Source organism: Zeugodacus cucurbitae, chromosome 5 (assembly GCF_028554725.1).
Source record: "Zeugodacus cucurbitae isolate PBARC_wt_2022May chromosome 5, idZeuCucr1.2, whole genome shotgun sequence".
Lineage (NCBI taxonomy): Eukaryota > Metazoa > Arthropoda > Insecta > Diptera > Tephritidae > Zeugodacus > Zeugodacus cucurbitae.
This window is the reverse complement of record NC_071670.1, coordinates 36342964-36370281: the sequence shown is the minus strand read 5'-3', so window position 1 is coordinate 36370281 and position 27318 is coordinate 36342964. Positions and strand designations below refer to the sequence as shown.

General features: G+C 34.4%; 1 protein-coding gene across 9 annotated transcripts in view; it reads left to right on the top strand.

The window, feature by feature from the left end:
• Nucleotides 1-20291: 20291 nt before the first annotated feature.
• The window catches only part of Klhl21_3 (Kelch-like protein 21), a 28303-nt gene continuing 21276 nt past the window's right edge, over nucleotides 20292-27318 (top strand). Inside the window, exons 1-2 of one of the 9 annotated variants that reach the window (XM_054231137.1) lie at nucleotides 20292-20450; nucleotides 23186-23332. The gene's annotated coding sequence lies outside the window, so the exon portion shown is untranslated. Of the gene's footprint in view, nucleotides 20466-20711; nucleotides 20929-23185; nucleotides 23333-27318 lie in introns of those variants that run through there. The other 8 variants (XM_054231140.1, XM_054231139.1, XM_054231144.1 and 5 more) reach the window with 8 other exon arrangements.

Here is a 27318-nt window from a genome sequence, read left to right as displayed (position 1 = left end):
CACACCGACCAACTTCAATGTCTTAGCCACAAAGAGACTGTATCCAAACTGTCGAGTTAAGTTCGCTTTGAATATTTAAAATATTCTTGATATGGGCGAAAACAGCTGGAACAGCTTTTCTGGTTCAAACAATGAGTCCACTCGCCGTGCTGTCTGTGTTTCAATAAATGAGATCACCATCTATCCAATTTTATCCATTTCGAGATTAATTTGTTCTTTCCAAAAGTTTCGTAGTAGAGTTAAAGTTGTAGAAACAGTCCAAGCGGCTTTATAATCCTTCTTATTTTTAAATTTCTCGATGACACTCGCGTTGTAGTCAACGCATTTGATGTGTATGCGTACTACTTTACGAAGATGATAAAACTCGAAAAGACATAGTCTATAACCCATGGATAATCTTCGGTAGTCCATAGTTGCGAATTCTCAAACGAACTGGTGCCGAAGACATATTTGCGTGTTCTATTTATGCAAAAGAATCAGGTAGATGCGAACTACTAGTACTAGTATGAGGACATTTGTGATAGTTGGTTGAAAGGCAGCCTCAAATATTAAGACAAAAGAGTTCTAAGAAGCGCGACATAAGCAAAGACACCCGATATTGTTTGTGCAGAAAACCAAGCGTTGAGAATTGTCGTGTCTTTACGCGGATTTATTGTTTGTAGCTAAATGTTCCAGGAAAACTCCTACTAACCGTAATTCCATACAGGTAATCTTGCTCTTTTGTAGAATTTTAGTACAGAATGTTAGTACAAATGTATCTTAAGTAAACAATAAATAAATATTTTTGTTTGGCTATATTGTATTCCATTATTTACCAGTAGTTTAATGTCCTTGAAATTTACTTACGAAATCGTAATCGGCTTAAATTATTATACGTTCATAGAGCGCCTGTTTCTTCGCGTTGCTTGGGTTCCATTCCATATACAGTTGTAGTTTATAAAATATTGTGTAATATATACATTTATTTAATCATCGAAATATTAAATTCGTTTTTTTAAAGCTTGTTGGTTAGTGAAAAGATGAGATCAAAGAATAGCCGACCACAGAAAGCCGTACTTGGTGTGGACCAGTTTATTTAATTTAATGTATTTAATTAATCCGATCTCCTCAAATCTTTTGATTGAAACGGGCGTATTGAAGGAGGGAGGCGTGGCAATAGTTCGATACCAGATAAGAAGACTTAATTATTTAAATTATAACGTTTGATTAGGTATTTTAATTAAAACGAATTCTTAAGACTTACAGCCCTATTCTGTGCACTTTACAAATTCAACAAATTTCTAATTTGTAAAAATTTGAAATTTATCAAGCATTTCGTATTCTGTGTCTAAAATAAAAAGCTTTGTTCTTTATAAGTTGTAAAGAAGTAAAATGCTCTTGACAAATAAAATATCTAGTTGTGAAAGTGAATTTGTTGCAATGGAGATATTTTACTTTTGTCGTTATTTCTATACAAAGAGGAAAAATATGAACATGTTGATGGCTCGCGTTATTGAGCCCGCGTTATATTAAGAAGTTAATTTTTCCCTTTTTTGTATAAAAAAATGAAGATAATGAGGGTAACTTTGAGAACATTGTTTTCTCTGTATTAGATACGATTACATCTTAGCAAATTTTTACCAATAATGAACAAAGATTTCGTAGTCCCCAAGAAACTTTTCTGAAGCTAAATATAAATACGAACTAAATCAAAATTGCACTCCAAATACTTTTAAATATATTATAAAGGACATATGTATATGAATTATATTACGTAGTATTTTATGGCTTTGCGGGGGAGCAAAAGACTAGGGGGGATCTGGGATAGAAAAGCGAATAGCTTCTGCCTCATTTACGCGTGGCACCCCCTTTTTGGTTAGGGAGGCTAACGAGGCTCTGGCGACCGAGTAAAGGCGGTATAACCATATCATCTATATAGAGTAAATGGGGTTGTAAAACCAAACCAAATACTTTGAGGAGGCTTCAGTCGATATCTCGACATCAGAATCGGATAGATAGGCTGATAACCGGTCAATCGTAAACTAAATTTATTAATGAAGCCACAATGAAGAAGGCTCGGTTAAAACAAACACTCATCCAAATAACTACCTTATGCATGAAAAATAGGACCAGATTCGGAGCATGGAATATTTGAGCACTCTCAGAAACTTCACGTCTAGACCAAGAGCTAGAAGCTAAATTACTAACTATTTTGCAACAAATCTTGAAATGCATGTGAAAATGTACTTTATAGAATAATTCAAATAAATTTTTCAATTCAATTCAATATAATTGGACAGAAATCAGCTGTTTCTGTTTACATTGTTTTGTTTCCCACACATGTGGGGAAAAGCTATGCGTACTCAAGCTTTTTATTTTATCAAAATTCTCACAGAATACCAAAAAATTTCTTACTTGATAAAAATTTGAAAAAAATTTCAATTTTTTTGTTATTTTGTCAAGTGCACAGAATAGGGCTGTTATTCCCATGTAGTTTTAACGTAAATGATTATAATTAATAATAAATTGAATCAATAAAATATTATAATCTGCTACGATGGCAACGTTTTATAGTAAAACTGCATAAATGTATTCAATAATTGCTCTTCAACGCTATAAAAACTCAACTATAAATCCAAGAGCTTTTACGTGATTCGTTAAATGGCTAAATATTTAATTCAGTTTTATAAAGCATACCATAAAATAACCACACATACATATGTACATATCCATTATCTTCGAAGTCTACATCCGAGCTAAAAGCTTTCAATGCACAAATGAAACTTCATGTGTGTGAATAAGTGAAGCACAAGCTTTCAGAGAAAAGCTTAAACATAAAAAATGCCTGTTCACAATAACAGTTCTCTTGATATTCAAATTCATGTTTAAATATAATGTCACAAGTAGTTAAGAGCAAGATGGATTGAAAATATTACTTATTATAAAGCTAGGTTGTGTACTACTTACGGAGAAATGTGGTAAATGTATACGATATACATATTTCGAAAATGTTTACCTGCACAGCATTCAAAGATCTCAAGATAAACGGAAAGAACAACGGTAACACCCACCAAGTGCCATTTCTGGGCGGTTCATTGTTAAGATATTGTTGTCAAGGGCAGTCCATTGAATATTTTAAAATGAAAATCGCACCCATAATTGTAAAATTTTGATGGTGAATTTAACCATTTATGTATATAAAATTCTACTCAATTTTTCAGACAGATTTTGGCATATGCCTGTTAAAACCTTTGGTTTGTTGTTTCAAACAATGAAAACTAGATTGACAAAACAAAGAAAAGGAATTTCATCGCGTGGCCGAGGCCGAGATTACTCGAGCACTTCTTCATTTAATATCGAATTTTAATGTTGAATATAATATAATAATAATATTTAATCTATTTAATTGAACAAGTAATTCCAAATAATTGCCAACCTACCAAATATTTAAACTGTAAATTTTCTGAAATTATATTTGAACTTATAACCTTATTGTAATAATTCATTTAGCTTATCAAATATATTGATTTATAATATTTTCTTATTTTTGAACATTATATGTATCTCTTCAATTTGAAATCTTTATCTTTGTATTATCTTTTTTATACCCTGAACAGGGTATATTAAGTTTGTCACGAAGTTTGTAACACTTAGAAAAAGCGTCGGAGACCCTATAATGTATATATATAAATGATCAGTGTGTTGAACTGAGTCGATTTAGCCATGTCCGTCTTTCTGTCCGTCCGTCCGTCTGTCTGTCTGTATATATATGAACTAGTCCTTCAGTTTTTAAGATATCGTTTTGAAATTTGCATATGTTATTTTCTCTGCAAGAAGCTGCTTATTTGTCGGAACTGCCGATATCGGACCACTATATCATATAGCTGCCACACAAACGTAACGTTCGGAATCAAGGGCTTGTATGGAAAACTTCCGCATTTTACTACATATCTTCACGAAATTTGGTGTGAGTTATTGCTCATAGTAATAATTTAATCTCCAAAAAAATTAGTAACATAGTTACTAAAAGAAATGCACCTGTGAAGGGTATATTAGCTTCGGGTCAGCCGAAGGTAACGTTTTTTCTTGTTTTTACTCAAAATATCCAAAAACAAGTAAGGAAGGGATAAGTTCGGGTGTGACCGAGCATTTTATACTCTCGCAATTTATTTATTTAAATTTATCATATATATGGTATAAAGTTCATTGAAAGTTTGAATACCCTAATATTTAGTATATGAAAGCTAGGGGAAGTTATGACCCGATTTCTGGCATGGAGACATATTATTAGAAGAAAAATATTCCCTACAAATTATTTAAAAATATCTGATATACTTACTGATCTGATTATACTTACTTATATTTTCGGTAAAAAAAGAGATTAGAAACACCGAGGTCCTCATGTTCGATATATGGGGCCTTGAAAACCTATGGTCCGATTTCGACGATTTATTAGAAAGGGGGTGCCACACTATAAATGCAATATTCATGCAAAGTTCTGTTCCGATATCTTCACTAGTGCTTACTGTATATATTGTAAAGTAAATAATTGAGATCGACTTCAAAGTTCTGGTGTATGGGAAGTAGGTGTGGTTGTGAAGCGATTTGGCCCATTTTCACAACATGTCTTGGGATGCAAAGAAAATAGTAAAACCCGAATGTCGTCGAGTAATTTCGGAGATATGGTTTTTGACCCATAAGTGGGTAGAAACACGCCCATTTAAAATTTTGTATACCAATTTGAGTGGAGCCCTTCTGTACCTTCTTTATAATGAAATTTAAGGTTTCTGGTGTTTTCCCTTACTGATTTTTTTTTATTACAATTTTACCTAGTATACAATGATTAAATACTAACAACAATTCAATTCTAATAACTTAAAAATAATAATTAAAAGCTAAATGTTAGAGAAATTCATTTGCTGCTACAGTTGCCTTGCTAAGTCTGAAGGCCTCTTACGTTTCAGTCGGTTTTCTCGTTCAGCAGTACCGATGAGTCTGGATGCCTCTTCATTTACATGCTGTATAAGCCTTACTGAATTAAAGCATTTTTAGTAGATTTCAACATAATCTTTGTATGGGAGGTAGGCGTGGTTATAATCTGATTTCCTCCAGTTTTGGTTTGTATAAGGGAATACCTAAATGATAAGACTCGAGAGAGTTTGGTTGATATAGCTCTAGTAGTTTACGAGACTTCTCCAAAAAAAATACATCCATATTGTCCCTTCACAGTGCGATCCTACTTTAATTTTAATATCATTCTAAAGAATTAAAATTCTAAATTTTTAAAGCTTGATCCCATACCTACTCTTAAGTCTCTGAATTACAACATATATTTTGGTGTCTCAGATTCTGTCACACAAAATCATTACTCAATTCTCTTGACTGCTCAACCCCAGATATAAAGACTAATGGGCAAAAGATTGACACTTCCAGTGCTAAAAATATATTGACAAGTTGGAGATATCAGTAAAACTTATTTTGGTCTTTAAATTCTAATTTAAATTCACTTAACAATTTGGATATTTAATTTTGTTTGCCTATTGGCAACGTAAACTTGCTATAATGCAAATTGAATGCATTTTAGAGTTCTTTAACTCTTTATGTATTACCCAAAAGCTACATATGTACATGGCCAAATGTGCCAACATTGCGAGCAACTTTCTTGTTCTTTCAAAGGAGAATATGCAAAAATATTACAGCATACTCTGCTTACTTGCAGCAAAGTCGCTGGTACTTTCCGTTTCCTTTGCCGGAAACTTTCTACGAAGGATCAGTGCATCTTTCACTTCCCCAAGCACTATGACTACCGGTTTCACTGATATGGTCACCAAATGTGCTAAAGCGTGAGAAACGAAAGGAAAACTTTACACGTACAGGAAGAGAGTTTAAATACGAGTGTAAGTGTGTAGATATGTAAGTACGATACTTTCATATTATTTTTAGTGGATTATTGTAATGCTCATATGAGTTTATATGTAAATAAGTAATGAAATTTACTATATATGGATATGGTTAAAAAAAGACACAAGATAATGCAAAGTCTGCAGAATTTTATAAACTTTTGTAAAAATTCTAGTGTAATATATAAACAACTTTTCTTCAACTAGTAAATACAGTATCTGAGAAGCTGGTCCTCGAACATATAATTCTATTAAAATCAATAATATTTTTAAAGAGTAATTCCTTTGGTATTAATGTGAAATTGGATTGAATTTGGATGATTTCGAACAAGTCTCCACTTTGAAAATCAAAATCTCAGCATTAGAGCAATAGAGAGAGAGAGTCAGCAATAGGAGGAGGGTCTTAACAGCACCAGAACTGAAACTGAAAACCCGAAACTGAAATATTCGCTTCAGAAAATACATTATTTTTGAAGATAAACTTTTTTAAAAGGGATAGAATAATTAATCGACTGCATTACATAGAGTATCTGTATAGTGAAGACTACTCTGATTTGAATATTTATACTCTCGCAACAACAGTTCCTAAAGAGAGTATTATAGTTTTGTTCACATAACGGTTGTTTGTAACACCCAAAACTAAACGAGTTAGATATAGGGTTATATATACCAAAGTGATCAGGATGAAGAGTGGAGTTCAAATCCGAATGTCTGTCTGTCCGTCCGTCCGTCCGTCTGTGCAAGCTGTAACTTGAGTAAAAATTAAGATATCTTGATGAAACTTGGCACACTTATTTCTTGGCTTTCGAAAATGAGCAAAATCGGACCACTGCCACGCCTACAAAATGGCGAAAACCGAAAACACATAAAGTGCCATAACTAAGCCATAAAGAAAGCTATGGAAATAAAATTTGATACGAAGGATCTCACTATGAAGGGGCATATTTGGATGTAACTTTTTTGGGGAAGTGGGTGTGGCCCCGCTCCCTACTAAGTTTTTTGTACATATCTCGCAAACCAATAGAGCTTTATAAACCAAACTTTCTGCAGTCGTTTTTTTAGCCACTTCCTAATACAATCCAAAAATGAAAGAAATCGGATCATAACCACGCCCACCTCCCATACAAAGGTTAGGTTGAAAATTACTAAAAGTGGGTTAACTCACTAACGAAAAACGTCAGAAACACTAAATTTCACATAAGAAATGGCAGATGGAAGCTGCACTCAAATTTTTTTACAAAATGTAAAATGGGCGTGGTGTCGCCCACTTATGGGTCAAAAACCATACCTCAGGAACTACTCGACCGATTTCAATGAAACTTGGTTTGTAATAGTTTCCTTACATCCCAATGATATGTTGTGAAAATAGGTCAAATCGCTTCACAACCACGCCTACTTCCTATGTACCAGAACTTTGAAGACAATCTGAATCGTTTACTATACAATATATAAAGTAAGCACTAGTGAAGATATCGATGCAGAACTTTGCACAAATACTACCTTTATAGTGTGGCAGCCCCATTCTGAAAATCGCCGAAATCGGACCATAGGTTTTCAAGGCCCCATATATCGAACATGAGGACCTCGGTGCTTTTAACCTAATATTAGGGTTACCAACTTTCAATGGACTATATAAAATATATATGAAGAATATGTGGGTCAAATTGTGTATTATATAATAAAAATAAAGTTAAATAAATAAATTGCGACAGTATAAAATGTTCGGTTACACCCGAACTTAGCTCTTCCTTACTTGTTTTTGTATTGAATTGTCCAACTGTTCTATTCCGTTCGAAGCAAGTTCAATGGGGAATTCTCTTAATATTACCGGATTTTAGCCGTCCAAAAATTGTCCTTTCGGCAATTTGAAACTACTTGGAGTGGTGTATAGTAGTAGAAACTTGCTCTGGTTACAACTAGATTAAAAATAAAAAAAATACAATTTATAAAGCCAACTTCTCAGGTTCAAGAAATATTCCTAGAAAGCTTGATACCTTCTTAAAAAATCTGGGAATATGGTTATCAAAGTAAAGAAATTTAAGAAGACTTGCAATTGAAAATATTTTTGAGTAGGGTTGCCAACTATTTCAAATTATTATTCAATTATACTTCTTAAATAGATGATATTATAGATATACTAACGTATTTATATCGACTTTATTAAAAAAAGGTTTTTGTCGAAAGTATTTTTGGAAAGAGTTGCCACTTGTGTCGAAATTTTCTTTCAATTAAATTGGTAAAATTAATTAAATATTAGCTGCCATCGATTGGTCACTTCTCTGCTCGCTATCTTTGGGCGCTGCTCGCCTGTCAAAAATTTTACATGTGAAAGCAACAACAAAGATATCTAGTTGAATTCGTGCTGGAGAGTATGCGAATACCTCATTAAAATTGCAATCGTCGCTTGTTGTGTGCTACCAAGTTTTGTTTTACACATTTTAGAACCATTTTACTACTGTGAACGGCTCAAAGGACAAATTACTGTCAAAATAATTAAAATTGTTATACACAAATTTGAAATTGAAAAGGGCAGGCGAAGATAAATCGTCAGTATTTTTGTATTGAATTTATTGAATAAAAAACTTTAATAAAAATTAAATTTGTTGTAGAAAACGTTAGACATAGACGGTGGTTGAAGAGTTCAGTGCGACCAAGTATATACAATTCGATTTCAGTGCTGCCAGTTTGTATGAAAATTAGGAAAGTTTGTTCGATTGGCTTGTCTATAGCAGTTAGCCAATCGATGACAGCTATTATTACAATACGGTTATTCAACTAAACAGTGTTATGAAAGAATGTTATCGGAAGTGTTTTTTGTAAGGTTGCCACATGTTTGAAAATTTAAATTTGAAATAAAAATATATATATAAAACTAATTTAATATTACAATACTGGTAGCAGATAAAAGATATTTGAGAAATTATTTTTGTTCGTAAAACATTTTGAATAGTCTTAGCATTTAATGGATCACCCTTCAGATATCGTTAATCAACCAAGTCAAGTTTTAGAACTTTATTTTAATTGCATTGCAGGAGGGTTTTCCAAAACCCACAAATTGTATGCGGAAAAATGGAAAGTTTTGAGGAAAGCACACAAATGTTCTTTTCACACAAAGAAGACAGTACCGCCGTCATTCGCTCTTCACTACATTGTTTATTGTTTACTTAATTCTCCTTAATTACGTTCATTAATCAAATTTAAAGCATATGTAAATCAGAAAGCAATGTAAGCTCTACAGGCAGCCGGTTCGCGCAATTATCGCTTGGCAATTAAATGTGAAGGCAATAATTGCATTGATATCGCATAACTCAGTAATATTTGAAAAATTCAGCAGTTAATTTTTATGATTATTATTGATTTCATTGTTGAGGCGACAATTGGGTGCTTGAAGCGGCTACTAACAGCAGTCTTTAATGTGCTTATAACAATGCAATGCAAGATTAATGATAATCCAAAGCAATTGATCCTATAATGAAAAAAAAAATTTGTTTATCTCACTTTAAACAATTGTAAAATATTTTTAATTTTATTTGTGTTTTTTTTTTGCTTACGTTCTTATTGATGATTTTTGTATGTGCATACATATGTACTTGTGTATTGTATATAAATAAGTTATTTAATTTAGTTTCGGTGTGCTTCGGTCGATGAGGATAATTTGCTTTGCACGCTTTTGCGCACCCTCTTTTGAACTCGTTCACTTATTGGCTTATTTTGTCATTCAGCCACGACAGTCAAGCTTAGCCAAGTCACAGTTGTAAACAACGCAGAAGCCAATCAAATTCAAAAGTCAACAAGTTCATTCACATTTGTTATTCATTTCTTTTTTATTACTAATTTAAAAATTATTACAAAAACAACAACAACAGATACTATAACAAAGAAAACAACAAAAATTGTGTGCGTGAATTCATTATAAACATCACTCATAAAGACCGATTTCTTTCGAATAGATCGAATTATAAGTGGTGTTTTGATTGCGAATTATAATTATCAGCAGATATTTCTATGTTTTTATAATACAAGAAATAGCAACATAGAACATGCACAATGCATTAATCCAAATAAAATATTTATTAAATCATATAAATTTAAACAAATATATTTAATTTGAGACTAATAAATTTATAAAATTTAATATTATTTGCCGATATAATACAATAATTAAAGAGGTGGCAACCCTTCCGTTCATACTTTTTACATGTCATAACTAAGTCTAAATAAAGTTATGAAAGTAAAATTTGGTACACAGGATCACAATAGGGAGGTGCATATTTGGGTGTAATTTTTTTGGGGAAGTGGGCGTGGCCCCGACCACAAATATGTTTTTTGTACATATCTTGTAAACTATTAAAGTCGTTTCTTTAAGGTACTACCTTATACAGTCCAAAATGGAGGAAATCTGATTATAACCACGCCCACAAAGTTATGTTCCCATACAAAAGTTATGTTGAAAACCACTAAAAATGCTTTAATTCAGCAAGGAAAAACACTGGAAAACATAAATTGCATAATAAAGAAGGTACAGAAAGGCTACATTCAAATTGCTATTCAAAAATTTAAATGGGCGTGTCTCCGCCCACTTATGGGTCAAAAACCATATCTCCGAAATGACTTGACCAATGTCAGTGAAATTCGGTTCGTAATATTTTCCTTGCATCCCAATGATATGTTGTGAAAATATTACAAACCGGTTCACAGCCACGACTACTTCTCATATACCAGAACTTTAAAGTCGATCTGAATCGTTTTCTTTACAATATGTAAAGTAAGTACTAGTGAAAATATCGGAACAGAACTTTGCATAAATACTGCATTTATAGAGTGGTACCCCTTTTCTAAAAATCGCCGAAATCGGACCATAAGTTTTCAAGGCCCCATATGTCGAAGATGAGGACCTCATGGCTTCTAATCTTTTTTTACCGGAAATTTAGGTAAGTCTCTCAGATATTTTGAAGAAATTCAGAGGGAACATTTTTCTTCTAATAATATGTCTCCGTGCCAAAAATGGGTGAAATCGGGTCATAACTTCACCTAACTCTCAAATACCTAATATTAGGGTTTCCAACTTTCAATAGACTTTATACCATATATATGACGAATATGTGGGTCAAAGTGTGCATTATAATAATAAAATTAAATACGTAAATTGCGAGAGTACAAAATGTTCGGTCACAACCGAACTTAGCCCTTCCTTACTTGTTTTAATTTACTTTTCTGTTACTGATGCTGATTTAAGATAAATCTCTAAAACACAAACTGGCAACAATTCCTCGAAGTAAAACCCTACCAATCATGAACTAAAACTTTGCAAAGAATTGAAAAATCAACGTTGACCTCAACAATAAAGCAGATTATCATGTTAGAGTCGAACCATAAAAGATATTGAGAGCCTTTGCCAATACCACAATGCTAACATCTATTCCCGTTAAAAAGAAAAATATTGACAATGCGTTTGCTTTTACGGTCTCACTATCCTGCTTGGGTACTCTTGTACGCTGATAATATAAACCCCGAAAGACCCTTGAAACATTTACAATAGCATACATTTTTTAACTCATCATCTGGGGTTGCTGGGTTTTTTCACATAGTTAAGAAAAAAATTATTGTATAACTAATTCAAACTGTACACGTGGTTTCTTCAATACCTACTTATAAGAAACTTCACCTTAAACTCGAGTTTATTGATTTTTTTTGTATAGTCTTTTTTTAAATAGCCTCTTCAAACACGATGTTTAACATATAAAAACTTATATGATTCAAATTAAACTCATGAATGATTTAATAAACACAATACCTTAAACTCGTGTTTAGACGATATTTTACATTAAGAGGCTCCTCAAACACTGTGTTTAACATAAACTACTTTTTGATTCAAATTAAACTCTGAGTTTCACAAACACAAAATATTTAACTCGAGTTTATTGACGATTTTGAAGTTTAGTGTTAATAACCTCATCGACAATTTCTTTAACATAAAACACATTTGTTACAAGTTAAACTCAGAGTTTCATAAACACCAAATATTAAACTCGAATTTATGGTTCGAACTGATTACACCATTAAATCATAAACAAAATGTATATTGGTTATACATGTGTACCTATCTAGCGAAATTGTCCACATAATGGGTTGCAACCAAAAGACACAACTAAGCGCTCACCACTGACACAGTGCCACAATAGAGAACAAATGCGCTGCCACATTCGCTAATCGCGCTTTTTTTATGTGCTTAAGAGTTGGCTATCCACATATATGTAAATATGTATACAAGGGTACCGCACATTTAACCTAAAATTATTATTCATAAATAGGCCATGGCCGTTGACACTTGCCATGCCACGCCCACGCCACTCAAGCGCATCCTTTCCGAAAGCGCGCCGAATGTGAAAGCTAAACTCATTTATATCTGGCTACGGTGGCTTGGTGGTGCTGGTTGAGTTGCCAAAGTAGGAAACAAGAATAATGGAGGACAACAATGCAACAGCATAATAACAACAATAACACCACAGTTGCAGATTCAACGACATTACAAAACGATAGCGCCATGAATAGTGGCAATTTAGTGGCAGAAAGACGGCGAAAAAAATAACAAAATGAGCAACAACAACACAAGAAGATTTATGATTTGTAATATGGATGAATGTGTGTGATACAATTGCTGTGCAGTGACGCACAGCGGAATTCGTTAAATGTCCATTGCATTGTGCCACCCGGCGTGTTGCATGCAACCAAGCTATATGTTATTGCCACAATGGCAAAGCTGTGAGCTATTTGGTTTTTACGCTAGCTGGGCACCACTTCTCCCCTGCTCCTATCACTCTCTCTCTCCCTCGCTATTTCGCTCTGAGAACTACCGCAGCTACCGCTGTGGTTGTCATTGCCATAGCCGCCGCTGTGATTTCGTTTGGTTACTGCTTGTTGTTGTTACTACAGAAAATTGTTGCCACTTGCATGTTGCACATGATCGCCCACATAAATTGCTACGCTGCCATAGCGCCTAAAATTATGCAACTTGGCGCATTCATTCGGCCATAACGCTGCCAATGCAGCAATAGAGTTGGCGAAAATTTGCATCATTATGAGTGTGTGTGTGAGTGTGTGTGTGAGTGTTTTCGAGTGCGTGTATTGGTGTGACAGCTAACAGCTACACACACATCTCCAACTATATTTGCCAACCGGATATGCTTGCTTGCTTGCAATAAAAACCCAAAATCAGTGACTAACCACGAAGCATGCGATTTGCTCTGCTTGATGAGATTTCGTTCTTTCATTTGTTGTTGTTGTTGGTGTTTATTTTTTTGTTGTTGCTTGTTTCCACCGCTTTCTTTCGCCATTTGTCAAGCTTTATGCGATTTCTGTTGCAATTTTTCATTCGTTGTTGTCATTCATCTATGGCAGCGCACACAAAGTTGACGTTGATGATCCTTGCCGATGCATGTTGGCATGCACTCTCAAGCACCCACAAACACACACATACAAATGCGATTTTCGCCTTTACAGCTCTCTCTGCTACATTTGCAATTAAATCGCTGGGAAAAGCGTGAATTCACGCTGAAAGTGTCATGCCATTTTTTCGCGGCTTGTAAACTACAAATGTCGGTTATGCAGCTCTGTAGAAAAATAAAGATGAAAATTAAATGCCAACTGCTCGTAATTAAAACATTTAGTAGGCTCTTAAATAGTTAAACGATGTCATAACTTTCGCTTACAATTCTATTTGCTTGTGTGAAAATGATAAAAGTGCTGCAGGAGAGAAATAAATATATTATTGAATGAAGAAGGTGTAAGGAAAAACCAAAATCGGGTTGAGTCGAATATAATAGATTCCTGACTATTTTTAGTTTACAAATATTTTTTTCCTGATTGTTAAAAAATGTTGGTAAAGAACTTGCCATTTTTACAACAAAAAAATTCTACTCTAGCTAATAAAAACATAAAAAATCGCGCTTTCATTATACGTGTGTTATTTGGCAATCAGCACACTTTGTTTCAAAACTCTTCCAATGTTAAGGTAGGAAACTTCGCCAACAAAAGAAAATTTAAAATTTTAAAGAATATAGCAATTGATCTCAAACATAGTGTATTTTAACTCGATACTCTTAACCCAGGGATGCTCAAAGATCTACAAAAGAATTAAATGGGGCAGCACTCAGTTCCCTAAGTCGTCCGATTTGGTCATGGCGACAGCGCAAAGATTAACCGGTGCGTTTTCAAAGTGGAAAGGCACTTATTATTTCGGAATAATATGTCATAGTAGATCACTGGAATCTATAAAGTCGACTTCGATGTAAATCATAACTTGTGAAACACAAAAAACGGTGGACATCACCTTTCCCGTCGATAATGCAGTCTTCGCTTCAACGGAGCAAGTTCATCAGGAGAAGATTACTGTTTTCACTACATCTTGGTCTCTAGTTAGTACAAAAAGATCCACACTTTGTCAACAACATGACGGTCACTATACTGCAAAGGGGTTACAAGGTTCTTACCCGGATTTTTGAAATGCTTACTGTCTCAGCAAGGAACGTTGCAAATCTTTAAACCAACTTTTGCCAAACGGCATTGAAGTAGAAGAGTTGCCTCATTTACCATCCAAGTGCTCTATGATTTCTTTTCAAAACCAATAATTTTCTATTTTTAAAACGTATTTAAATGATATTATAAAAATAATTTGCTCATCTCAAACATATGTATGGGAATAATGGCGCCGGAGTGGAAACGTGTGGGTAGTCCGTGGTCCACTTGCTCCAGAGTGCTGGACACACTGTCTTTGAGTGAGCATCTGCGCAGTAGCGAGGGCCTTTTGGCCCACAGTGGTTCGAAAACGGCCTTTGCAGCTACTGTCGCTCAGTAAGGCTCATCTCTCCGCGATCATTGGAGTGCTTACTGGTCACACGCGGTGAGGTTAGGGATCATGACAGACGCTAGTTGCCAAAGCTGTTTGGAGGAAGGCGAAGAGGAATCGTCCCAGCACTTCCTGCTTCAATGTCCAGCATTCGCCAGACTTAGATTAAAGCACCTCGGTAGACATATTTTCTGCGAACCCAGCAAAGTTACTGAAATCTACATTAGCCGGCTGAAGAACTTTATTATTGAGTCCAAGAGCTTCGTCGCAACATAAAGGTCTTAGTGATCCGTTAGGAGTTTTTCCGGGTGTCACAATGGACAGTCGAATCTGTATCAGTGAGATTCTCTGCAATTGCGGAGATCTACCCCTTAACCTAAACTAACCTAACATATGTCACCAATCATTTTTAATCGTGGCACCAGAAGCTTTATGGACTCTGTTACTTACGCAAGCTTTCTTGGCACCAGAAGCTTTATGGACTCTGTTACTTACGCAAGCTTTCTTGAACTCATTTGGTGGGGACAAGGACAGTCTATTTGGATGGTAAATAGCTTTTAAAACTACAATCATATTGTTATTTTTGAGATCGGCCATTAATATTTCCAATCTTATTTTCATGGGATCCTAACATGAAACATTTTGGAACTCTTACGCATAGGGGTTAATACTGTCCTTTCAATGTAGTAAGACTTTGTTTGATTTTATGACTTTCCTTTGGCTTATTCCTCACCACCCAAATAATAATAAGGCCACGAAGACCGGATATGTGCTGCTTAAATCCATGGTCAATAGAAATATATTTGAATATTTGCCCGTGAACTACAAAAACAATTGGAAATATCTTATAATTTTTGAAATTCTTGAAACTATAATAATATTTATTTTCTTAACAATAATCTCTTTTGTACCACTTTTTCATATTTCCAAGCACAATAATCTCAATAACAATTACCGGAATGTGTGCCTTCTTGAAAAATAATTTGTGATATAACTCAAATATATATAAATACTCATATATGTGTATTGGTTCAACGACCCTAATTGACGCAAAAGGCCTAATAAGCGCGCAAATTTTTACTTTCGCAACCACACATCTACACGCACACGCATTTAGGCCCACGAAATATTTCAAAATTCGAGGACCACTTCTATTTCCTATCCATTTAATCAGCTTTTAGCTAATCCTCCAGTCACGAAGCTTATTTGCAAAGTCTATACAAGCGCTTCCAGCTGAACACTCGCACGCACACTAATCCAATCCACTTATGCAACAAAAGCAAAAACAAAAAGCATAAAGAAATAAAAACTATATTAGTTGTCACCAGCTGCTCGCGTCCGCGTCCGCCTGTTACAAATAATTAAAATTCTTATCTTCCAAGCACAAATAAATCACCAACCATGCACGATTGTCAGACAAGCCAAAACAAGCCGTGCCAGTTGAGCTTCGCCAGTTGTGGCTTTGGGTAGCGGCACGACCGAAATTACCGGAAAGTAGCGTCACACACATTCGTTTGTATGTGTGACCTAGCCGTTGTTAAATGAGCCTATTAGAAATGACTTGAACGCCACTGCCAACATTTGTCATTTCGCAGCGCGCTTGTCACTCGCGCTTCCCACCTCATACGCATGCTACCAATAACGTCCCAATCAGTGTAGATGACAAAACTCTTTAACCCCGACGAAGGATGATCACAAACGCCTTCATTAGAAGTCTCTCAACGCGTTCTTGTTTCTTATTTTTTGCTTTCTCACGCACGCATTGTCTTCATAGAACAAAGTATGTAAGTGCGAAAATTCGATTGTGTTCGCTTTAAGGTGGTACTTTAAGGTACCAAAATATATATGGCATATTGCAATAGCTTGAAATATTATGTCTCTGTTTTTTAGTAGACATATCATAACTCGAAATTTAATTCCTATCTGGGAAAACTTGGAAAAATGCATTTTATGCTGTCAAATTTTGGGCCATATAAGGTTGAAAGAGAATTTCGACCTGACTGTTCAATTTTTCACCATTCTACTCTAAAACCTGACCTTATTTTACCAATAACACACCGAAAGTTTATTAATATCACTGATAATTGGTTTATGAATAAGGATCATTGTATAAAAAGTTGCTACTACAGTGGTATCAAATCACATAACTTGGCTGGATATATACAAATCTAGTCTCTAATATAATTCGGTCTTCGAGAAGACCTATAACCTACAGCCTAAATTGACTAAATCATAAGCTACAATATTGTATTATATTTACTTTGACAAATGGCTTGACAGACATCTAAGAAATGTTATACCTACAAAAAAGAAATAAAACAAAATATTTAATTTTTTTAAGAACCACCCTAACGATGAATATAACTTCGTTACATGTCCAAATTAGTATGTAGGCTTGTTGCCAACTGTTGTATGTTTTGATTTTTTGGCATTGTTTGCTTTGACATTTGAAATGTCATATCAGATGTGATTTGACAGCTGACATGCGTTGGCTCAAGGCGTGATGCGCACTTGATTAGTGACATATTTATGTGTATCAGTGTTACATTGACATTGAAAATAAAGTTGGATTATCTCTTAACATACGAATTATAACAAATATTAATAAGTGGTCTTGAAGATTCGCATAAATATGTATTGAGGTAGAACACGGCCTTCATTTAATAACTTTATAATTAAATATTGGTGCCTAATTCTATATCTCTTCATTAGTAATGATGCTATTGATTGAACTTAAGCTGACCGAAACAGTTTATTATTGGTATAAATTGGATAATGTGTCTTCAAAGACACATTGATATTTTGCTTCGTAAATACCTATGTTGTCGTTTGACTCTTAGTTTGAAAAGTGTTTATCGTCGTTTACGAACAATCCAAGATAATTTTTTGTAGTTTTCTAAATTGCTCATCCTCTACAAACTATATTTTTAGCTATTATTAAAATTAAGAACTAAGAAAAGTTCTTTCCGTTTAAGAAATCTAAGTAGTTTTTGTTCAAAAACTTTTCGAAATTAAATTATATCATCTTGTTCATATCGTGAGACACCACATTGACCACATTTGATAACATCAATGGGTATTCTCAAGAAACGTATCGTATATTGTTTCTAAAACATGCAAAGTACTTCTTTTGGGGACTGAAAAGTTTTGACGTCTTACGTAAACCTGAAAAAATCTTTCCTATCTTACTATGTAATTTATGGTCTCTCACCGAAAGTTGTACACTTTGAAAGACTGTTAGGGTTGTTAGAACTTTTGTACAGAACAAGATCAACCCTTAAATTTATCAAGCTTTGTATGGTCTTTGATTAGAAATATAGAAGATCAGATAAATTTCAAAATATGTCGGAACATATTTCATATTAATATTCCAACCTGCAACTATTAAGTTCTGGTCATACATTTAAACAGTTTAATATCATATCCTCTCTCGACGAACAAAAACTAAACTCTACCTACAAGCCACTTATTATTCGCGTCCTGATGTATTGGGCTGAAGCGTGGACGATGTCAACATCCGATGAGGCGACACTGGGAGTTTTCGAGAGAAAGGTTTTGCGGAAGATTTATGGTCCCATAAACATTGGCAACGGCGAATACCGCAGATGATGGAACGTTGAGCTGTACGATTTATACGATGACATTGACATAGTTCAGCGAATAAAAAGACAGCGGCTACGCTGGCTAGATCATGTTGTTCGAATGAACGAAAGTGCTCCATCTCTGAAAGTGTTCGATTCAGTACCCGCTGATGGAAGCCGAGGAGAGGGAGACCTCCACTCCGATGGAAGGACCAGGTGGAGAAGGACCTGGCTTCACTTGATGTTACTTGGTGTTACCAATTGGCGCCAAACTGTCAAAAGCAGAGATGCGTGGCGCACTGTTGTGGACTCGGCTATAACCGCGTAAGCGGTGTCTATGACAATCAAGAAGAAGAATATCATATCCTTAAGAATAGAGTGCCTTTTTGTGTTGTAATTCCGCGAATCTATTAATATTAGCCTGTTAATAGCTTTCCATTGGTTTCTTCAGCAGTCCTCTTATCTGCCTTACTAAAGGGTGATTTTTTAAGAGCTTGATAACTTTTTTTAAAAAAAAACGCATAAAATTTGCAAAATCTCATCGGTTCTTTATTTGAAACGTTAGATTGGTTCATGACATTTACTTTTTGAAGATAATTTCATTTAAATGTTGACCGCGGCTGCGTCTTAGGTGGTCCATTCGGAAAGTCCAATTTTGGGCAACTTTTTCGAGCATTTCGGCCGGAATAGCCCGAATTTCTTCGGAAATGTTGTCTTCCAAAGCTGGAATAGTTGCTGGCTTATTTCTGTAGACTTTAGACTTGACGTAGCCCCACAAAAAATAGTCTAAAGGCGTTAAATCGCATGATCTTGGTGGCCAACTTACGGGTCCATTTCTTGAGATGAATTGTTCTCCGAAGTTTTCCCTCAAAATGGCCATAGAATCGCGAGCTGTGTGGCATGTAGCGCCATCTTGTTGAAACCACATGTCAACCAAGTTCAGTTCTTCCATTTTTGGCAACAAAAAGTTTGTTAGCATCGAACGATAGCGATCGTCATTCACCGTAACGTTGCGTCCAACAGCATCTTTGAAAAAATACGGTCCAATGATTCCACCAGCGTACAAACCACACCAAACAGTGCATTTTTCGGGATGCATGGGCAGTTCTTGAACGGCTTCTGGTTGCTCTTCACCCCAAATGCGGCAATTTTGCTTATTTACGTAGTCATTCAACCAGAAATGAGCCTCATCGCTGAACAAAATTTGTCGATAAACACATTTCGAACCGAACACTGATTTTGGTAATAAAATTCAATGATTTGCAAGCGTTGCTCGTTAGTAAGTCTATTCATGATGAAATGTCAAAGCATACTGAGCATCTTTCTCTTTGACACCATGTCTGAAATCCCACGTGATCTGTCAAATACTAATGCATGAAAATCCTAACCTCAAAAAAATCACCCGTTATGAACTACAAAATCGACTCAATGACTTACAAAATGTTGCAACAATTAATAACAACAAAACGAAAGCCACAACAAGGCAGCTGCGTAGCCCTTACAACATGACGGCCTTTTACGACACACAACAACAACTACAGGTCTCCCACTTAGAAACTCCCTTTCAGACTTATTGGACACACACTAAATTGATTTTACACGTAACGCGTCAACGCGCCGCACGTATCGCGCATGCGTAATGGCACGCCAACCACCGACGGCCGTCTGTCGACGTGCGCAAGCGCTGTGTAGCCTGTCCAATTCGAGATGCGTCGATGCCAACGCCAACAACGTTAGCGCCAATTTCAAAAGATTCGTAAATGCATAAAACAATAAAAAAAAGCAAATGAAATGAGAGCGTTGATTCCTTGTCGTGCGAACTACAACAACAAGAAAAAGAATAACAACAACAACAATAATAATAATAATATTAATATGCAAACAATAAAAAGCGACAAACAACAAAGAAGCGCGCCAACAAAAGAGTGGGAGCGCATCGGCCCCGACACTGGCGACACTTGGGACTCCTCAAAAAGCGGCCTCAGTCAAGTCCGCGTCATACTGTATGCAACTCCTCCCGTTCAGTTGGGCGAAAACACTCGAGCGTTGTGCATGCATCGGTAGCAAATTGTATACCGGAACGACGACAGGCTGACAAGCGTAGCCGAACCACGCACGGAAGAACACAAAAGAAGAAGAAGAAGAGTAAGCAATATATATGTACGCACGTAAGCGCCCGTGTGGGTTAAGGCGCGGATAAAGCCAAGCAAAGTGTGAACTTGAAATCGTAACGCTCGGAGCGTCGCGCTCTGTGACAACATACGGCTATGTAAGCTCGTGGGTCGCACATTTATGTTGTTGTTGTTGTCGTTGGCTTTTCTTTGTTTCTTTTATTTATTTTTTGTTATTTGTGTCTCTTGTGCGCCTTGTGTGTCGCAGCAGACGCGCTGATTAGAATGCGAGCGGATTGCGGCTGTTAAAGTCAACGACAAGGCGACGATTTCGCCAAGCAGCGCGCAGAACTCGGCGATTGCGCAAGCGTGAAGCACGGTTTGCGCGGAAATTAATGTTCTTAAAATATTTCAAATAACGAACGTATTTGTTGTACGCACGCTAAAAATAAAGTAAAGTAAAGTGGGTGTGTTACATGTGGTGGAGTGAACTTAATGAAATTGAAGTATGAGTAAAGGATTTTAAAACTTATTAAAAAATAATTAAAGAAAAATAATGCAATTAAAGAAAACAGAAAATTCAAACTAATACATCGTGGCTCCAAACAATGCATAAGTGATTGAAATTTAAAAATAATAGAAAACTACAAAAACCTACACAAATCTCCTAGAAAGCCTAAATATGACTAATAAAACATAATAATAATTTAAACATATTTATCTAAAAATATTTCATAAAAAAATATTTCGAAATATTCTATAATCTCGACAATCCTTTTATATGGATTAAAAAGTCCTTTATACTAAACTCTGCTAAATAAATTCCGAAGTGTTCACGAAATACAACAAAATTCCTTAAAACAGGATACACACCTTCGCACTGTTTTTGTGCAGCTATGGGAGCTGTCCGTTTATGAGAACATTCCGTCTGCATTGGGAATCGTCACTGCACCTGAAACTACCTCATACCTTCCCTACTTAGTTCGATCTCAGCTTCTAACTAACTTTACAAAAGTTCTTGTTTCAAATAGGGGTTGTTTCACATTATACAACAACAAACTTCATTCCTCGAATCGTTTTTCAGGAAAAATGCTCTCATTACTTTTAACTCCGATCTTTTGTCGAATAATAACCGGAAAACCAAAAATGGGTGAAGAAGCTTAACCAAACATCTAATATACTATAAATAGAGTAATCTATTAGATTTCAAAAAAATTTTGTTAAAACAATGTTTTCGCAGATCGCAAGGCTCTCTCGTCATGATTATCATCTCATCAAGGATCCAAGGACTGTGTTTAAGTAGAGAGTCTCAAAATTTAAACCCAAATACCTACCTACAATCTCGTAAATAACTATACTTCTTCAAATCCATCTAGTTTCAAAGATTTCTTTGTAGTACCAGGATATATCCATATATTAGTTTTCGAATACCAACACCTTTCGATCTATGTACATTATTCTAATATTCTATAGTTTCACGAACATTTTACAACAAGGTCTTCACTGTGTATTCAATGGAAAATATAATTGATTTCTCAAATTCTAAATTGTGGGTGTCTGATTTACAGCTTGAAAAACCAAATATTAAATACCAATACATTTTTGATTTAAAAAAACTATATTTAAATATTCTACTAGTGATCTGTAAAGCTATCTCCATCACTTCTTAGATCGGTTTAAGAAGCTTTAAGTATCCCTGAAGTCGACTTTCGAAACTTTAAGAACATTAACCTTAGAGTCATAACTGAGTAATCTGTCAAGTCGGATGAGACAGCCGCTTATCGAACTTCGATTATTTTACATATAATTTGTTTCTTAAGCATATGAACGGAATTTATTTCGCAGATTACATATGTATATGTTTCACCATTTGGTAAGGGGTGTAAGAAAATATCATAACCTGGAGATCTAGTTCAGTGGCGAATCGAACAAGCAACTGGTATAAATTAAATCAAATACTGGCATAATCAGAGAAAAATAAAAACTAGAAAGTTTCTAACAGTTTAATGAGCTACCCAGTTGCGCTCTTAAATTCCACCACAGAACCTTGTTTTTGCTAAAAGTTGAAATTTTGTATCAAAGAGCGGGCAATGAAATTTTCAATCGTTCAAGCAAACAACCCAAAATCGCTCAATTTCAAATGCTTACACTCGTTTAATCGAAACATCAAATACATATTTAAAAAACTATAAAAATGTTTATGAGTTTACAGCAATTCAAAATTGTGAAGCGTTTTAGATTTGTCGTTTTGATATGCATTAATTCAACAATTATTCGCTTACAACGAGTCAAAAACCTTATAAACGAGCGCGCAAACGAAAACATACACAAAGATACATACATATGAAGCACATTGCGCTGGGCGCCTTTATAGCCACCCAAACGCCTCGCGCTCTAACATAAAATACACACACATACATACATATACACTCACATGAGTATGAGTGTTTTCAAAGCCAAACGCATGTGCAGTGCAACATCAATTTCATCAGTCGAACTCGTCGACACTGCTTTTCCTGCGCGGAATACAAAGCAAGTTGGCCGCTTTGCACTGGCAACATTTCGGTGCTATGCAGCATTTTGTGGAGTGTGCGTGTGCGCATGCGCGTTAAGTCAATTCATACACACACAGTGTCTCAAATTTGACCTAACAGCATTTTGAATTATTTGTAGTATTCTAATAGTGCTTTATGACTTCAAAAGTACTTAAAAAGCTCACAAGTGTTCTCTCACTCTGATTCTCTCTCTCTCCCTATTTTAATGTTTCAGCTGAACTTTTGTACAAAAACAAAAACGATAAAACAAAGGAAGTGATATAAATATATATATAGAGAAATATATATTCAAATAAATATACAAAAGTATTGACGACAAGTAAATAAAATTGGCTGAATAAGTGACGAATTGAAGGTTAAGGTGAGTAATCATATGAATATGTAAAACAAATTTTTATTTTATTTATTGATCGATTATGTGCTAAGAATACACAAGTATGTGATAAGATTAAAAAAAAAATCCAAAATTTTCAAATATTTTTAAATCCATATTTTCAAAGTATTTTTCTTAACTAAATTATAAGAAGTAAATTATATATTTTTTTCACTTTAACTCAATGGCAACACTCTTTCTTTAGCTTACTTATCTAATTTGTATTCTTTCGTCACCTCATTTGCTTAACGCGTTGTGTGCCATTTTCGTTAATCGACTCTACACACAGCCAACGAAAATGCATTTTCTATTCCGATTTTCTTATAAGGAATGCGCACGTAGCAAAGAAAGTGTTTTTTTTTTCAGTATTCAGCGAACTGGGTAAAACTTTCCGTTAGTAATTCGATTTTTATGGTCACTTGTAGTTCAAGTGATGGTCACTTGTAGTGAAGTGAGCGAAAGTTATTACAAAAATGGGTGTTATTACACCACATTTGAAAATTACATATCCAATTTATGAATATATGTAGTTACTTGTTGTGCAATAAATATTACCGCTTAATTTCACAAGAGATTTCAAAGAAATACTATACATAAAAATATATGTGAGATTGGGATATTACTGTTAGCAAGGTCAGAAGCATTCCCCTTAATTTTTTCGGTAAGGGGAGACATCATAATATATACATTGATACCCCATAATATAATGTATTTATACGATTATCTTGTTCAACAAAAATCTTGTTCTAATCTAATGGGCTTCTCAAGGTTCTTCCAAATTCAATGGTTCTCAAAATGTTTACAATAGTTATAAATTTCTTCATTTACATCGACTTTTACCGAGGCAAAGCCCACTTTTAAAATTAGCATCTGTTCGTATGTACTTAAGTAATTAAGATACAATTTTTATTTATATAGTAACAATAGTATATACTTCGACTGCGCGTTAATGGAAATAATCACGTAGAAATTAAGTCGCATATTTGAAATTATTGTAGTCCTAACCCAGATCTGATATTTTCCAGCCCCACAATCAAAAGCAACTATGCTTGGTCGCATAGCTCATATTAGACCCCAATTACACTTCTATCAATCAATCTGAAAGTAATTATCAAAGATGTCCAAGTGTACTAAGTCCTTAGATGTATTTAGATCGCGCTAAATGATACACTTTGGCCTGTTTCACTTCTATTGATAAGATCTATTGACATTATCAAATACTGCTCCAACTCATAGCACTATTTTCGAAATAGAGAGGGTTGTGTTTTCTGGACTGTTAGCTTCGGCCATTCTCTCTCTCTTGGTGAGATGTTTCATGCGTTGCTTAGTAAACTAATATGTTCTGATACATATTTAAAGCGGTTAGTCTATCATAAATAATTTCTATATTGTTCCAAATACATATGTTTATTCTAACTAGATAATTTAAATAATATAAATATAACTGTACAATTGAAGTGAATTCATATTGTGATCTTTTCTTGAAATGAATAATCCATTTCCATTGTTCCTCAGCAATCTGAATGCATTCTGAGGTAATATTTGGAAGTACATACATAACTGTAACTGAATACTAACTTTTTTAAAAAGGTTCTGACACAACTTTTCGAGATGAGAGGTAGGGGATAATTATTATCTGAAATTTTATACTCTCATAGAAACCCCTTAAGAAAAATATATAGATCAATCTAAATGAATTTAATATTCGAAAGCATATTTATATTTAAACTCTTCGTTTTTGTACCACCCTATCTCATTTTATTAGCCACTGAAAACATTTTTTGCTACTCATTCACAATAAAATCATTGTTTGTCAATATTTACCACTTGAGTTTAATGTCAAATAATACTTATAAGAAAACAAGTTAAGAAGCAATTAACAACAAATGACAATAAAACGACACGTTTTCATGAGAACCATAATGATTTTAAAAATAAATGCCAACAAAGATAAACAAATACGCAAAAGAGAGATGCGTAAAGCAGCGCTAAAGTAAAAGTCCTTGCAGTGCAACGACCTTGAAGGGAAATACATAATATATTTGATAAGACCAGTAAGCTATATTGACAATAATATTTTTATTTACTGAAAAATAATATTTTCGAATTTTTATACTCAAATTTTTTATTACTAATTAAACATTTTTTCTTTTCCTTTCTATTCTATTTTTATTTTATTTATTTTTATTTTTTTGTTTTTGTTGTATTCTTTATTTATTGTCTTATTATATTTTTTAATTTATTTCTTGCATTTTCGTTAAAAAAAAAATCACCTATTCTAACGGCATTGCTTTAAAGCTTTCGCCGAATGTTTTTACTGGTTCGGTAACTTTTCGTTCCCACGGGCACATATCATTCTGATTGCGGTTTTGCGCAAATAATTATCTTGCACACTGATTCTTAATTGAATATTATTTGCGTCTATTGGCAATTAATGAAATTTATAAGCGGATTTCGATTGCAATTCAGGCAATAACATAAAATGCGCAATTATTTAGCAAATAACGACCATTTTGAATGTGTAACGGTAGTTAATTTCGCACCCAAGCGGTTTATATATATATATATTTGTATATATATGTATTCCATTTTAATAGAAATTTTCGCCAAATGAGATCATTCGATTTGAAAACCGTTAGATTACAAATTCGAATTGTGTAATGCTTACTAAGTACCAGAGCAAGTTCTATGCAAATATAAGAAAGAAAAAATTTAGTCCAATTCTAGTTTTATGAGTGTTCTACGGGTTATACGTACGTACACATACATTCATAGTACGTCACCTCAGTCGTTAATCACGCCGTACAATGGAATTGTTAAATTGACAATTTCTTTTGATTGGAGCACTTCTGCAGCATACAGCTATGTATGTCGATTGACACATTTTTCGTGATTTCAACTTATTGTTGTTTTTGTTTTTTTCTATAAAATAAAAACTTTACATTTCGTGTATTTCGGTACGTGCGGAGACCCAAAAATCCAGTCGATTTATGTTTTTCGGAAATCGATTCTTATCGCCTGTCATTGCAAACATTGCCATCGCACAATTACCCAACTATTTGTATGCGTGCCGAATTTTTAATTTATATCGATCGGTTTTTCTGCCACAAATTCATTGAATTTTGTTGTATTTTATATTGCCAATTTATCGATTTTGGTCAGCTCATTTTGCTAAAAAAATTTGCTAACATAAGTTCCTAAAACTTCTTATATAATCTTTACTTAGGCAAAACTTTCCTTAGTTCACTAAATATGCAGGAATTTCATTCAAAAAACATCTTCAATTCTCGCGCGCACACATGACTGCTTTTTAACACCCGCCTAGTATATACTAGTTAAAAGCATACAGATTTTTAAATTCTCCAGTTGATTAGTGATATTTAGCACCTACACTCTTCCTAGCTACTATAGGTCAACGAACTAATTAGTGATAATTAGGCAACTCAATATTTAGATATCGTTCACTCACCCTTTTATACGCCTTCGACATATTTTTTATTAATACAACATAACTTCAAAAACTGATATCTAGAAGAAATCGTCAAATCATAAGCAGTGAAGTATACTTGATATGTCGTGAAATATAAAGGATTTTTCAAAAGACACGCTACAAAAGTATACCGATAGGGACAGCAAACGACGCCATATTTTTTCTCTACAGTAATGTTTACCATTTCATCATGGAAAGATATACGAACCAACAACGATCCAACGAGTCGTAATCATTAAAATTTACTACCGAAATTCGGAGTCAGTGGCCTCAACTTTAAGAGCGTTACGTTGAAATTATGGTCGGCTCATTTCTGGTTAAGTGGCTTCGTCAATAAGCAAAATATGCGTTATTGGTTTGGCAGCAATCCTCAAGTACTTCATGAGTTTGATGTGGCTCCAATAGGACGGCGAACATCAAATCGTGGATTATAGCGATCATCATAAACTATCTAAAAGAGATAGAAAGATGATTTTATTTTATA